The sequence below is a fragment of the Lissotriton helveticus genome, chromosome 6 (assembly GCF_964261635.1).
Source record: "Lissotriton helveticus chromosome 6, aLisHel1.1, whole genome shotgun sequence".
Lineage (NCBI taxonomy): Eukaryota > Metazoa > Chordata > Amphibia > Caudata > Salamandridae > Lissotriton > Lissotriton helveticus.
Window position 1 is genome coordinate 311,033,381 of NC_136067.1, and position 14,978 is coordinate 311,048,358.

The following is a 14,978-nucleotide window of genomic DNA, read 5'->3' on the forward strand; positions in this document are numbered from 1 at the left end:
AAAATCCCTTACAAATAGCCGTACGGAGCATATTTCCCATACAAACCGTACCCTTAAACGTCCCCGTACGTACGATGAAGTATGATTCGGACCCAAAGCAGATCTCCGTACGAATCAAACGAAAGACCATACGACTTAAAAATCCATACGAATCGCATTCGGAACATGAAGTACGTGACGTCCGTACGGATCGAACCAGCATTTTCCGACCCAGCAAGTACGATTCGTCTCGTCAATACTCCGTACGACTCTTTTTCAACGGGAGCTCGAAACGTCTGGAAAAGGAGATTTTGACTCGAAACGCGTACGAAACGGACCCCCCCCCCGGTTACAGTGCGTACACCCCATGATTGCAGGGGTATGGTGCGTAAACCCCATAATTGCAGGGGTACGGTGCGTACACCCCATGATTGCTGGGGTATGGTGCGTAGGGGTATGGTGCGCACACCCCATGATTGCAGGGGTACTGTGCATACACACCATGATTGCAGGGGTACGGTGCGTATGTGATTGTGTGGCTCTCCGTACGAATCGCTCATATGCGACGTTTTCCATACGAATAGCGTTCTCATTCCCCGGTCCGGATCGTACTTGTCGGGTTGCACAGCATGTTTACGATTCGTACGGTTCACTGTGAGGGTCTGTGTCGTGCGCAATTTCCCTTGCTTTTCGTACGGTTCGCAACGATTCGGTCATATATTTTTCAAACTAATCGTACTACACGATTTGGACGGAATTGTATGAGTCGTACGGAAAGGGCTACGGATTCGATTTGGTCGTAGGATTGGTTTACCGAATCGGGGTAGGTGCTAGACACTGAACCTAATTAAATTTCTATTCCCACTCACTCTACATTAAATTGGGGTAGGTGCTGGACACTGAACCTAATTAATTTACTATTCCCACTCCAATCTACATTAAATTGGGGTAGGTGCTGGACACCGAACCTATTTAATTTACTATTCCCGCTCCAATTTACATTAAATTGGGGTAGGTGCTAAACAGCAAACATCATTAATTTACTATTCACATTCCAAATTAAATTAATTTAAATACCTCCTAAAATATAAACATAAATATTTAAAAAATTTAATAATTTTAAATACATAAAAAAAGATTTTTAATACAATTTTTTAAAATATAAATATTTATTTCTAAATATATGTAAACATACTCTCAAATATTATCCCATATAAACTCTACATCCCACTCCTAAAATTTTATGTAAAATTTGAAATCTATTAAATTAATTTCCTACTATTTTTTAAAATTGTAATTAAATGATTATACATTTTTTTATAACACTCCCCACCTTTTCCCCTATAAAGCAAACATCTAACTCTTCAAAATATTGAAATTCGAAATTTCTAAAATTACAATTGTATTGAAATTTCGAAATGTATTAAAAAAATTATAAATATTTTAAAATACTCCCTACCCTTATCCCCTATAAATACAACATCCCACTACTAAAATGTAATAACAATTTTAACATTTACATAATTAATTTCCTAATTTATTTTCAAATGTTTATTAATTAATTATAAATATTTTAAAACACACCCCACCCTTTTCCCCTATAAACACAACATCCCACTCCTAAAATGTATTTATAATTTCGAAAATTTACATTTCCTATTTAAATTGGAAATTTTGATTAATTATTTATATTTATTTTAATACACTCCCCACCCTTATCCCCTATAAACCCAACATCCTGCTTCTAAAATGTATTTATAATTTCAAAAATTTAAATTTAAATTTCCTATTTTAATTTGAAATTTTGAATAATCAATTATAAATATTTTAAAACACTCCCCACCCTTATCCCCTATAAACCCACCACCCGCTCCTAAAACAATTCTAAAAATAAAAAGTTATTATATACATCTTAAAACAATATACTTAAAACTTACTAAAAAATGACATAAAACACATACTAAAACGATATTTTTACATATCGATATTTTTAATTTAATTTTTTTTAATTTTTTTTATTAGTTCAGTTCAAAGCCAAGTACAAAATACGATAGAGCACAAAGGGACATCAATACATTAGGACTTATTGTACAAATAAACAAAAAAGAAGAAAAAGTAATACAATAAAAAATAGAATACCATCATAAACAATCAGACAAATAGTCACTCTAACGGGCCCAAATGATCAATCATTGCCTGCCAAATTTTGGTCCCCCTTTGCATTTTCCTAAGGGATTTGATACGATATAGGTTATATTCCAAACAAAAAACATTATAGAACTTTGCCCGCCACATCTCATATACCGGTGCTTCCGGTTTCAGCCACATTGAAGAAATGCATAGGCGAGCTACGGCCATAGCCATAAATAAGAGATATCTATTTTTATAGTATCCTAAAAAAAAAATCAGTGTCATTAGATAAACCGAACATAATCAACACTCTGGAGATTACCATGCACAATATCTGCCATGTCCGATTGACACCTAAAGCATTTCCCATTATAGGCATTGCCCCATTTCAGCATTTTAGAAGGTGTATGATAAAGATTAAATAAAGTTTTGTAATGCTGTGATCGTAAATTGGCAGACAAAATGATTTTAGCAGCCGTATTAATAGAATCTTGAAAGGGTACTACAGGAATACCCAATCTAATACACCATTTAGACTCCTGTAACCCCATATCGTCCTGCTGAGTATTCAACAAATAATTATATAGAGTCCCTATCCGTGACGGCTTTTTTAGAATTTCCATAAAATCATTAGGACATAAAGGTAAGATACTTTGGTGTTTAAAGATGAAATCACGTAGTTGTAAATACTTAAAAAAGTTGTGCTGAGAAACAGTATATTTGTCTTTCAACTCATGAAATGTAGCCATTGTACCATCTTTAAACATAGAACCAAGAGACACAATGCCTTTCTCCCCCATGTACGCATCGTACAATCCCAAAATATTGGAGGAAACAATTCTGTAGAGTCACATGGAGAATAGAAATTAATACGTCCCAAAAAGATAATTGTCCGAGTTGAGCGCCATCCTTTGAAGGCCGCTAGTGCTAATTTGAATCTGGTTCTTTTATAGTAGCTAGGTTCTCAAAAACGAAGCAGCATTTGTCGTGATTGAGGACCAAGTAGAAGAGAGAAAATATCCAGGCTCTCAAATACGGGTGGATTCCCCCCAATCACAGAGCATTTAATATTTTGCAAAAGACAAGCCAGGTAATATAATGCAAAGTTTGGAACGCCCCACCCACCGCGCAAAAGTGGAAGTGTCATAAATTTAGAAGCCCTACGCGGAGATTTCCAACCCCATAAAAACCTATCAACTATAGATTGCAGTTTCCTCAGTTGTATAGCAGATAACTCCAATGGTACCGACCGGAAATAGTACAGCACTTTAGGCAAAATAGACATTTTTAAGACACTGCGTCTCCCAACCAGCGACAAGTGTAAACATTCAAGTTTCTCTAGCTGGTTTTTAACAGATAGCAGTATATCTGTCCAATTCACCATAACCAACTCTTGAAGCGACAGCCTAATTTTAATGCCAAGGTATTTAGCCTCGGGAGTAACACGACAGTCATTATAGCAAAGTCCTGTAGAACAAATGACCTGGGTTTTCAATGTATTGAGTTTGTACCCCGACACATTACCAAACTCTCGTGTTAAATTTTCAATCTCGAGAAGTGCTGATTCAGGATCAGATGATATAACAGCAACATCATCAGCATATGTTAGCACACGTATACTGCCCCCAGGCAACACCGTAGATTGTATAGGCTGAGATGTCGCCAACATCTGTAGAAGTGGTTCGATATACATAGCGAACAATAACGGCGAACATGGGCAGCCCTGCCGTGTACCCCGAGTAATATTAACAAATGCTGATTCCTGACCTGACAAACAGATCTTGGCCCTAGGGCGTCTATACATAACTTGTAAAGCGTGTATAAATCGGGGTCCGAACCCCATCTTAACCATAATTGCCCATAAAAATGCCCATGCAACGCGATCAAACACTTTTTTGGCGTCTAAAAACACCAATCCAACGTTCCCATGTGTTGCCGCAGCATAATCCAAAACTGCTATAACGCGGTGTATATGGTTGATCGTACCACGACCAGGAAGAAAGCCATGTTGTTGATCTGAGACTAGTGCAGGTACGACCTGAATCAGCAGGTTCGCAAGAATTTTTAGAATATAATTTCGCATCTACATTGATGAGTGAAATAGGTCGATAAGACCCAGGAAGATGCAGGGGCATGTCTTTCTTTTTAAATACAATTATGCTTGCATCATCCCACGATGGAGGGGGGTATCCGGCTTGAGCGGCAATAAATGTCGCCAGCATGTCAGCTTTAATAATAGGAAACAACAAATGATATAACTCTAAAGGAAGTGTATCGGGGCCAGAAGCCTTCCCAAGAGCCAAGTCCTTAAGTGCAGTCTCAAGCTATTGCATTGTAATGTAATGTAACTCTTCTTTATATATGGAGTCCAGCTGGGGTAAGTCAAATTTATCAACAAACTGATCAATTGAATCGAGAGAGAAGTCTTCTTGGGTATAAAGTTCCGTATAATAATCGTGAAATACCTGGAGAATACCCTCAGATGACTCTACTAGAACACCTTGGCTTTTTCTATAGACGCTATACGCTGCGCAGTCTGACGCCCCGCATTCTTTGGGCTAGGCATCTTTCCACAGTCTCCCCATACTCATATCTCTCCGCGCGGTGAATTTCATATTGGCATGCTATATCATGACTCCACACCCCATTAATCTTTGCCTTGCATTTTGCAACTTTATCTTGTGATGCACTACTATCCCGATGCATGCTAATATCTAGTATCAGTTCCCGCTCTGCATTTGTTAAATCAAATAGCAGTTGCTCAGTTATGTTTTTTTGTTTGCGTTGTAGAGTCCAGCCATAACTACATGTTTCCCCACGTAACACTGCCTTGAAGCAGTCCGATACCATTGCATACGAGGCAGAGCCCCTATTAAAATCAAAACTGCTGGGCCTAAAACTTCATCCGAAAGGCGTTTCTTATTAAATGTAAATGTCCGTTGCATACGCTGGATTTTAAGCAAATTGCAAAAAACACAGTTGATGGACAGAATGTAGAACAATGTCATACATTCACCCTAGTACAAAGATCTGGGCCTAAATCCGTTGTTTTTTTGCACTCCACACCACCCTGGGTTAGACACTGGCTATATGCAAATCAGCTCTGACCCTGTGCCTCATGGGAACAGTCCAGTCCGAACTACCAAGCCATGTCTTTCCCAGACCGGATATAACCAGTGTCTAACCCAGGGTGGTGTGGAGTGCAAAAAAACGATGGATTTAGGCCCAGATCCTTGTACTGGGGTGAATGTATGACATTGTTCTACATTCTGTCCATCAACTGTGTTTTTTGCAATTTTCACCCCGAGTGGGCTGGGTATGCTCAGACGTGAGTCCCAGGCTCTTCACACCACTGCAGTCAAGCTATTCAGGCTGATGAAGGCTGATAGCCAGAAACCGGTCCTTGGATGCTTGATTCCGGTCCGGGAAAGACATGGCTTGGTAGTTCGGACTGGACTGTTGCCATGAGGCACAGGGTCAGAGCTGATTTGCATATAGCCAGTGTCTAACCCAGGGTGGTGTGGAGTGCAAAAAAACGATGGATTTAGGCCCAGATCCTTGTACTGGGGTGAATGTATGACATTGTTCTACATTCTGTCCATCAACTGTGTTTTTTGCAATTTTCACCCCGAGTGGGCTGGGTATGCTCAGACGTGAGTCCCAGGCTCTCCACACCAGTGCAGTCAAGCTATTCAGGCTGATGAAGGCTGATAGCCAGAAACCGGTCCTTGGATGCTTGATTCCGGTCTGGGAAAGACATGGCTTGGTAGTTCGGACTGGACTGTTGCCATGAGGCACAGAGTCAGAGCTGATTTGCATATAGCCAGTGTCTAACCCAGGGTGGTGTGGAGTGCAAAAAAACGATGGATTTAGGCCCAGATCCTTGTACTGGGGTAAATGTATGACATTGTTCTACATTCTGTCCATCAACTGTGTTTTTTGGGAAACATCACTTACAACGAAACTTTTACAACGCACTACCATTACAACGCGGTCATTACAACGCAAACCATTACAACGCATTGCGCTGGGAGGCGCTCTAGGATAGGGAATAGGTTAATTTACTATCCAATAACCTTCCCTAGTGTCCACGGGGACTGGAGCTGGAATAGTAAATTAAACTATTCACTATCCAACACCCAAAAGCGCTATGCGTTGTAATGGTATGCGATATAAAAACCGCGTTGTAAAGGCATGCGATGTAAAAGCATGCGTTGTAACGTCATACATCCGTGTTTTTTGCAATTTTTACCCCGAGTGGGCTGGGTATGCTCAGACGTGAGTCCCAGGCTCTCCACACCACTGCAGTCAAGCTATTCAGGCTGATAAAGGCTGATAGCCAGAAACCGGTCCTTGGATGCTTGATTCCGGTCTGGGAAAGACATGACTTGGTAGTTCGGACTGGACTGTTGCCATGAGGCACAGGGTCAGAGCTGATTTGCATATAGCCAGTGTCTAACCCAGGGTGGTGTGGAGTGCAAAAAAACGATGGATTTAGGCCCAGATCCTTGTACTGGGGTGAATGTATGACATTGTTCTACATTCTGTCCATCAACTGTGTTTTTTGGATTTTAAGCAAAGGCATGTCTATAACAACCGGGGCATGATCAGATGTAATACGTGGCATTACAGACATCCGAGCACCAGCCGCGAGATAACTAGGTATAAAAATGAAGTCTAACCGCACAAATTTTTTTATGGGAGGAAGAAAAAAAAGTAAAGCCGGGAACTCTTGGATTTGCTAAGGGCCACCCGTGTAACAGCCCATGTTGAAGCAATAATTGCCGTAACTCTCTAAATACCTTCGGCTTCCTACCCACATAGCCACTAAATTTAGAGTCCCAAGTGGTCACCTCACCATGAATATTAAAGTCACCAAATAAAAATAGCGGTGTACCCAAAAGAGCCAGCTCAACATTCAAAAACTCGAGAACGGCGGTATTGTCAGTATTTGACCCATATACCATGCATATCGTAGCAACAACATTCCCTATAATACACTCAACAATTGCCCATCGTCCTAAGCTATCAACTTTAGTCTTTCCCGTTGTAGCAATCGACTGCCGCCCCAATATTGCCACCCCCCGATTCATAGTGGATTGTTGTGAGGCAGCCAATACTACATACCCAAAATCCATCAAAACCTTCCGGTTCGCCCATGGAATATGAGTCTCCTGGAGACAAATAATATCCGGCTGGATCAATCGAATTTCATGCAACACTCGCCTACGTTTAAGAGTATTATTTAGGCCACAGACATTAAATGAACACATACGAAAATTATAACTAGCCATCACATCTTAATTGACTCATTAGATGACGACACCCATAGTTGACAAAAGACAATATATTTACTCTTGAAGCCTTATAGCTTTGAACTGACTTTTCCCCCTTTAATCCCCGCACAATCCCCCATGATCCTCCAAACCCTCCACCGACCCCAGCCCACCCACCCCCCGCCCCATATGACCCTCCACCAAAACTAAGGCAAAAGGGCCTATCGCCCTGTAGATGTGTGTGAGAAAAACTCACAGTGTTTGGACGAATCCGTTAAAAAAGAAGAAAAAAGCATGATGGAGAAAACCAATATAGAAAATCGATCATGCAATACTTATAACAACCCCTCACACTAATGAATTCAGATATTCCTTAGCTAGGGCCTCAGATGTAAAGAACGGATTCTGCCCTTTGTACACAGTTTTTAAAATAGAGGGCTGGAGAAGAGAGACTTGTGCACCCTTTAATTGAAATGGTGCAATCAGCTGGCATAACCGCCAGCGGTTCCCTACAGTGGCGTGGCAATAATCAGGGCGCACACAAAATTCAACACCCTTCCCAGAGCGCTTTTTATCCGGTCTTGCAAGGTTGTATAGTGTTTGTCTTGCCAAAAAGTTGTTTAATGATAACAAAATGGCACGTGGATATTGAAGGCCTTGCCTGGCTCGTGCTGGTCGCTGTCGAAATGGAAAACGATGTGCCCGTTGGATCTCCTGGGACCAATGCCACTGCTTAACCTCAGGGAAGGCCTCCTCAAAAAGTTCAACGACAAACTGACGGATGTCCTGTCCCTCACGTCCTTCGGGCACACCCAAAATACTCAAATTATTACGGCGTAATTTATTCTCCAAATCGACCAGTTTTATATGGACATCATCCTTCTGAGCCTTAAAACCGTCAATGTCGGTTTTGTTGTGTGCCACTTGATCTTCCAGTGAGGAGATACGCCCCTCTGCCTCTACCATTCTATCTGTAAAGTCGTTACATGATTTCGCCAGCCGTCGCACTGTATTCTGGAGATTTTTACAGGCAGTGTTGGTTTTCAGATGTTCAGCCTTTGCCTCCAGGCGTTGATCCGAGATGGCCTTTAAAATGACATCTAATGCAGCTTGGCTTATGGTCCCGGGGCTGTAGCTGTAGCTGGCTTGGTCAGCAGAGTCTGCTTGGCCCAACTGGCCTGATTGACCCGGCATTGAATCTTGATCTGCATCGGACATACCCCGACCAGAGATTTCATCACCCCAACTACTATCCACTTGTTGGTTTACCACAGTAATAAATGTAGTCTCCTTGGTGGTAATTTCAAGCGATGAGGTCTCCACCTCATCCTCCTGGTCGCCCTCCAAATCAGAGCCCCTGGACTGTTCTGATAGTGAATAAAATTCACTATCTTTACTGCTAATAGGATCCCCTTCTAGCCTTTCTGCCCCAATTGGAATCAAAGGAATGTCCAGGGCTTGTGTGTATTCAACACTAATAGCGGCATCAGCAATAGGACTTTGTGCCATAGCAGTTAAGGGGTGTAATAAAGGTGCTGATAGCATGGGAGAAACTACTGGAGACACAACTAACTGTTCAAGCGCTTCCACCAAAGTCTTATCGCAATCGGTCTCCGCCTCCAAAACATCATATTTTTAATTTCAACATTACTTACCTCGATATTTCACACACTAAGCAAAATCGATATTTTTTACATTGCTATACAAAACATTGATATTTCTTACATCCGATATTTACAAGTCGATATTTCTGTATGTCGACATAAAAGACTCAATATTTTAACTGTGTACCATTAACACCTACATTATGATAGGACTCTGTCACACAGACTTTTTAGACAAGCTTCTGGATACTGTGTAAAGGTATGTGGGGCTTACTTCTCCTGGATAGAAGGAGGAAGTATGTCTATGAGGGCTCTCAGACCTGGAGGTTCTTTCTGACAAGTGTTAGGATGAGCCTGTACCATGCTAGCAATTAAGCCCAGCGTTTAAAACTCAACGCAAGTGAAGAAAGATTTACCAGACAAAGTTATATCTGTGAGTCACTTCAGCAGAATGTACCCCGCTGAAGGATCAGCACCTTTGACTATGAAGGTAACTCTCAACAATAATGGTTGGAGGGAGCTATCTTGTCTTTCAGAAGACTTAGTGGGTTTCTTATTCAGGCTGATGCATGGTGAGGATAATCAGTCATGAGTTCTCCTCTATTCCACTGAAGATGTGAATCTTAAAGCTGGGAAGTGATTAGGTTGGGATCCATTTAGGAGAGGAAATCTGCTATAAGGGCTTAAATTTGTGATGACAGGGACAGGGAAGAGGGTGTGTGGTTTTGTTTAAATAACTTAACAGTAATCTTCATTAAGACTCATTCCACTGTTTGTATCCTCCCATCAGGACAGAACATTCGGCCCAATATGAGTAGAAGTTTGGAAATTGTTTTCAAGGGGATTATGGGAAAAACAGCAATTTATAGCACCCACATTGGGTTAGGCCATCAAGGAAAACATATTTACTTAAAACAACAAGGTTTCCTGTATTGGGGGTGAGCCCATCTCAAAATGCAAGGACTATAATGAGCAGGACAGGGGGTAATGAAGTTTAACAATAATTGAAAATGAAATGAAAGTGCATTTATATAGCGCTTGCTTCCTATTATGAGGCACTGAAGTGCTTTACAGAGCGTAGCACACAACTCGGGAACTCTAATTTAGTGGCTAATCCATTGTTTATTGAGGTTAGTCTTGCATGCTGAAAGCAACCATTCCATGCATTTACCACAGTTTCTTTGTGATAATTAGTGACTTATGTGTAATCATTAGAATGCGCTATGTGAGAATCAAATGCTTGCTAGAATTAGGGGTCGATTCCGATTCGGGAAAAAAAAACGTCCGTATGATTTGTATCCCGAGCCCTCTCTGTACAAATCGTACCCGTCCGTCCGAGTCGCGTAGTACGATCCGTATTCCATGAATCCGTCCGAATCGTCGCGATCATACGTATTGCAAGGCAGAAACCGTGAACCATAGGACTCGTACACATGCCGTACGACTCGTACACATGCCGTACGACCTGACGGGTACGATCCAGACCGGGGTATGAGGACGCGATTTGTACGGTCCATGTCAGGTAAGGGCGAGTCGTACGAAAAGCACACAAACACATACACACCGTACGGTCCATACCCCCCATGATCGCACGGGTACGGTGCGTACCCCTGCAATCATGGGGTGTACGCACCATACCCCATATACGATGGGTGTACGCACCGTACCCCATGTATGATGGGTGTACGCACCGTACCCCATGTACGATGGGTGTACGCACCGTACTATAACATAGGGGGTGTGGGAGGTCCCACGCCAAATCTTGAGGAGCACCTGAAGGTCTTAGCCTTAAGAATATCAAGCTTTACTCAGGTTTGAATCTGAAGGTTTTTTATTCCAATTGAATCATGGTAGTTGTATATTATAAGTCATATAAACAACCGTGGATATGTCATTTGTGTCGACATTTGAGTTGTCAAACTGTGATTGATCCCGTAGTTAATCCCAATGCATTTCGGGACCTAGCGTCCCTTCATCAGGGGATCTAAGAGGAGATAAACATCGTGTTAGGGGGGGACCTCATCTCGACGTTCATGTGCAAGGGGGGAAAGTAAGTTACATCGTTTAGTGACATAGCATGCGGCTCGGCGAGTCAAAAGTGTGGAAAGAATATAAAACAAAGTGCAAGTAAAAAATGACGGGCATGCTGATATTACAAGGTAAACAGCTGAGTGATGTGATATTAGTGAAAGTCGGCAAGGGACGTGAAAATAAGATCATAGAGAGCGGGAGTGCTGGTGAAATAATCAAGCGTTGATGGGAACCGGCGAGTCTACGTGTGAATATAGATCACCATATTATGATGCTAACGTTAAATGAGTCGGTGACTAGCGTGTTATATAAAGATTAAGTGCGAATATCAAAAATAAAAAGAAGAAGAGACCCACATAAGTGCAGATTATACAAGCCGTGCATAGAATCTGGTGCAGAGTTCCTGGTGGGAAAAACTCACCCGAAACCAAGCGTTCTACGAGTAATCTGGCGTTTCCGCGTTCATAGGTAAATAGTGGAATACGGCAGCATACAAGGCGGGTAATAACGTAGAAAACGGACTCACAGGGAAACTACGTCAGTCCAACATAAACATAGGACTCAGAATGATAACATGAAAAACGGACTCACGAAAGACGTTTCATCCAAATAGACATAAACAAAAGGCTCAATCATAAGTCAATCCATATTGCGAGTGTAAGTGGAACACATAATGACAATAAGAATATAATTATCTGGAGTGAGTGAAATAAAAGGGTGGATAAAATGTAGTGATATAAAAAGGTGATATGAAAACTATGATAGGAGATCAAATGATGAGCAACGGCAGAAGGAAAAGAGATTAGGAAGGTAAAAGGCAAGTGTTGAAAACAAAGTGATGGGAGTATTCGAGATTCAGTAAAGATGGAAAAAGAGCATGATAAACATAGGAGAAAGATATGTTTATAAGAAACAACTGTATTCTGTACGATCATTTAGTCCAGTAGGTTGACAGGAGTCCAATATTTTCATCCATATTAGTTCACGTTGCAATAATCTCTTGCGATTATCAACCCCCGGTCTCATGGGCACAACCTCCAGTGCAAGGAATCTCAGCTGGCTGATGTTGTGTGAGGCTGATGTGAAATGTGCAGCTAGAGGAGATTTCAAATTCTTGGTTCTGATAGTACTTTTATGTTCCGTTAAATGGATTTTCAGTTTTCTCTCAGTCTTTCCCACGTATGGTAAACCACAGGGGCATTTTAGTAAATACACCAAATTCATGGAGTCACATGTAGCGTTGGTTTTAAGGTGTATTATTTTGCCGGTGCGGAGATGATTGATGGAATTGCCTCTGATTATATTATGACAGTGGCTGCAGTTGTGGCATGGTTTAGTTCCAGAAAAGGTTTCAGCTCTGTGAGGCGGAGTATGTTCTAGCATATTTTTTAGGTTCTTCGCTCTCTGGTAGGCAAACAAGGGAGTGCTGTTGAAAATTCCCTGGAAATCGGGTTCTAATTGTACCATTGACCAGTTGTGTAAGATGATCTTTTTGATATTTGGGCTGTTTGAAGAATATTTGGACACAAATACAGGTCTCTCAAGTTTTTTCTGACGAGTACTCAGCGTTAAGAGTTCATCTCTGGTTTTTGTCTTTACACGTTCTTGAGCAGCAGATAGAATCATGTCAGGATATTTTCTGTCTCTGTATTTGTGTATGATGTTGGTTTCAAACTTTAGATATTCCTCTGGGTCTGAACAGATTCTTTTGGCCCATAGTAATTGGGAATACGGTAAATGTTTCTTCAAGGAAATTGGGTGACAGCTGGTGTACAACAAAGCATTGTTGCGGTCCGTTTCTTTAATGTACAGACTGGTTTTCAAACTACCGTTGTTGATGGTAACCTGAATGTCTAGAAATGGCAGGCTGTTAGGATCAATGTGGAGAGTGAACCGTATATGATCATCTACCTGGTTGAGGTAGGTCAGAAACTCGAGAATTTCTTCTAAGGAGCCAGACCAAATTAAAAAAATGTCGTCTATGTATCTCCAGTAGGTCTGAATTTTGCTGCACCATTGAGGGTGTTCCAGGATGTTGTCAATTTCTAGCTGATGCATAAACAGATTAGCGTAGCTGGGAGCTGCGCAATTTCCCATCGCTGTTCCGACTCTTTGAAGAAAAAATTCGTTGTTCCAACAAAAATAACTGTGATATAGCATGAAATGCATCAGTTCCAGAATGAGGACTTTGAGATCTTCGTCAATAGGATGGGATAGTAAAAATGATTCCAGCGCGTCTATGCCTCTGTTATGGGGTATGGATGTATATAATGCGCATACATCGATCGTAAGTAGAGTGTACTTGATGTTTGGATTCAAAATCACTTTGTTCACTTTATTCAAGAAGTCAGTAGAGTCGCGTATATAAGTAGACATCTCTTTGACTATGGGTTGAAGGTACATGTCCACGAATTTCCCGATGGGTCCATGGATCGATGTTTTGGTCGAGACAACTGGTCTGAATGGGGGTTGTTGTAGACTTTTGTGAATTTTGGGCAGCATATGGATGCTTGGACATTTCGGGTTGAGTTGAATCAAGTATTTCAAGTCTTTTTGTGAAATGGTTCCCATGAGTAAGGCTTTGTCAAGAATGGTTTTCAAAATTTTTACAAACGCTTCTGTAGGGTCTGAGATCAATTTCATGTATAATTGCTCATCTCTTACATGGGCTGTTACATTGAGATGGTAGTAGTCATGGTCCAAAATCACTAAGGCACCCCCTTTATCTGCTTTACAACAGGTGATGTTCTTATTGTTGGTGATTTCGCGTAAAGCTCTGTAATCTTTGGTGCTGAAGTTTTTGATCTTGGGTGGGGTCTTCTTGTGGTGATCTTGTAAAGCCTTGAGGGTTATGGTTTCATATGAGTCCAATATTTTGTGACTGGCTGGAGCCACAAAATTGCTCTTACTTTTCAATTCTTTAAAAGCGTGTTGTGTGCTTGGACCGGTGGGAGGGTTCACGTTGGTGAAGAAATGGCGTAGTCGTAGATTTCGCATGAACTTGTAGAAGCTGATTTCAGTCTCTAGTTCGTTAGAATGGTATATGGGGACAAAGGAGGTCCCTTTTTGTAATACCTTCATCTGGTTGGTTGATAGTTCCGTTTGTGATATATTTATGACAAGTTGGTTTTGCTCCTGGTTGCTTGGGATATCGACGTGATTCCGCCCCGCCTGGATCTGCGTGGATAGTTGGGTCTTTCTCCAAAAAATGCACACCAGAGGTGGTGGGAATGTTTTGCGGGATACTTGCATCTGGATGAACCACTGTCTGTGATCTGATGTTATCCGTTTGTTGCGTCATTCTGGATGGTTTATTCTGTGGTGGGCCTCGTCTTTGGTAGGAGGATCCATCGGATGAGGTTTCATCGGATGATTGATTTGTGGGCGGTCTTTGTTGCCTGCGTTGGGCGTATACTTCTGCCCAACTATACACTTCCCCCAACTTGTAGTCCATAGTGTCTCTTTTGTATTTTCGTATTTTTCTATCATTAATCTCTTTTGTATATTTATCCAGTTGGATATTGATGTCATCTAAAGCTTTATCCAATTCTTCCTTATTCATGTTTTTTTCAAGATTGTTGTGAATTTGACCTATTTCTTTTTCAAGATCAGTGATGACCTTGGAGAGTTCTTCAACAATCAAAAGAATTAAGTCGAGGGAACAACGATTTAAAATAGCGTACCATCGTTCCGAGAACTTCGGGTTGTTCCTACTGAGAGTCGGTTTGAGGGCGATGCGTAATCCTCTAGGGATGCGCTGATCTTTGTGGTACCTGATCAGAGTACCAGCATGTAGACGTTGATTAATGATCCTCTTGGACATGTACAGTAATTGTCTCAACATGCTCGGGTTGGAAAAGGTGCTGGTTGAGGTAGGGTCCACCTCCTTAACGAGTGAATAAATCCTTTTGGTTTCTTCAATATCGAATCCAAAGGTGTCCGCACGGTTTGCTGTTAT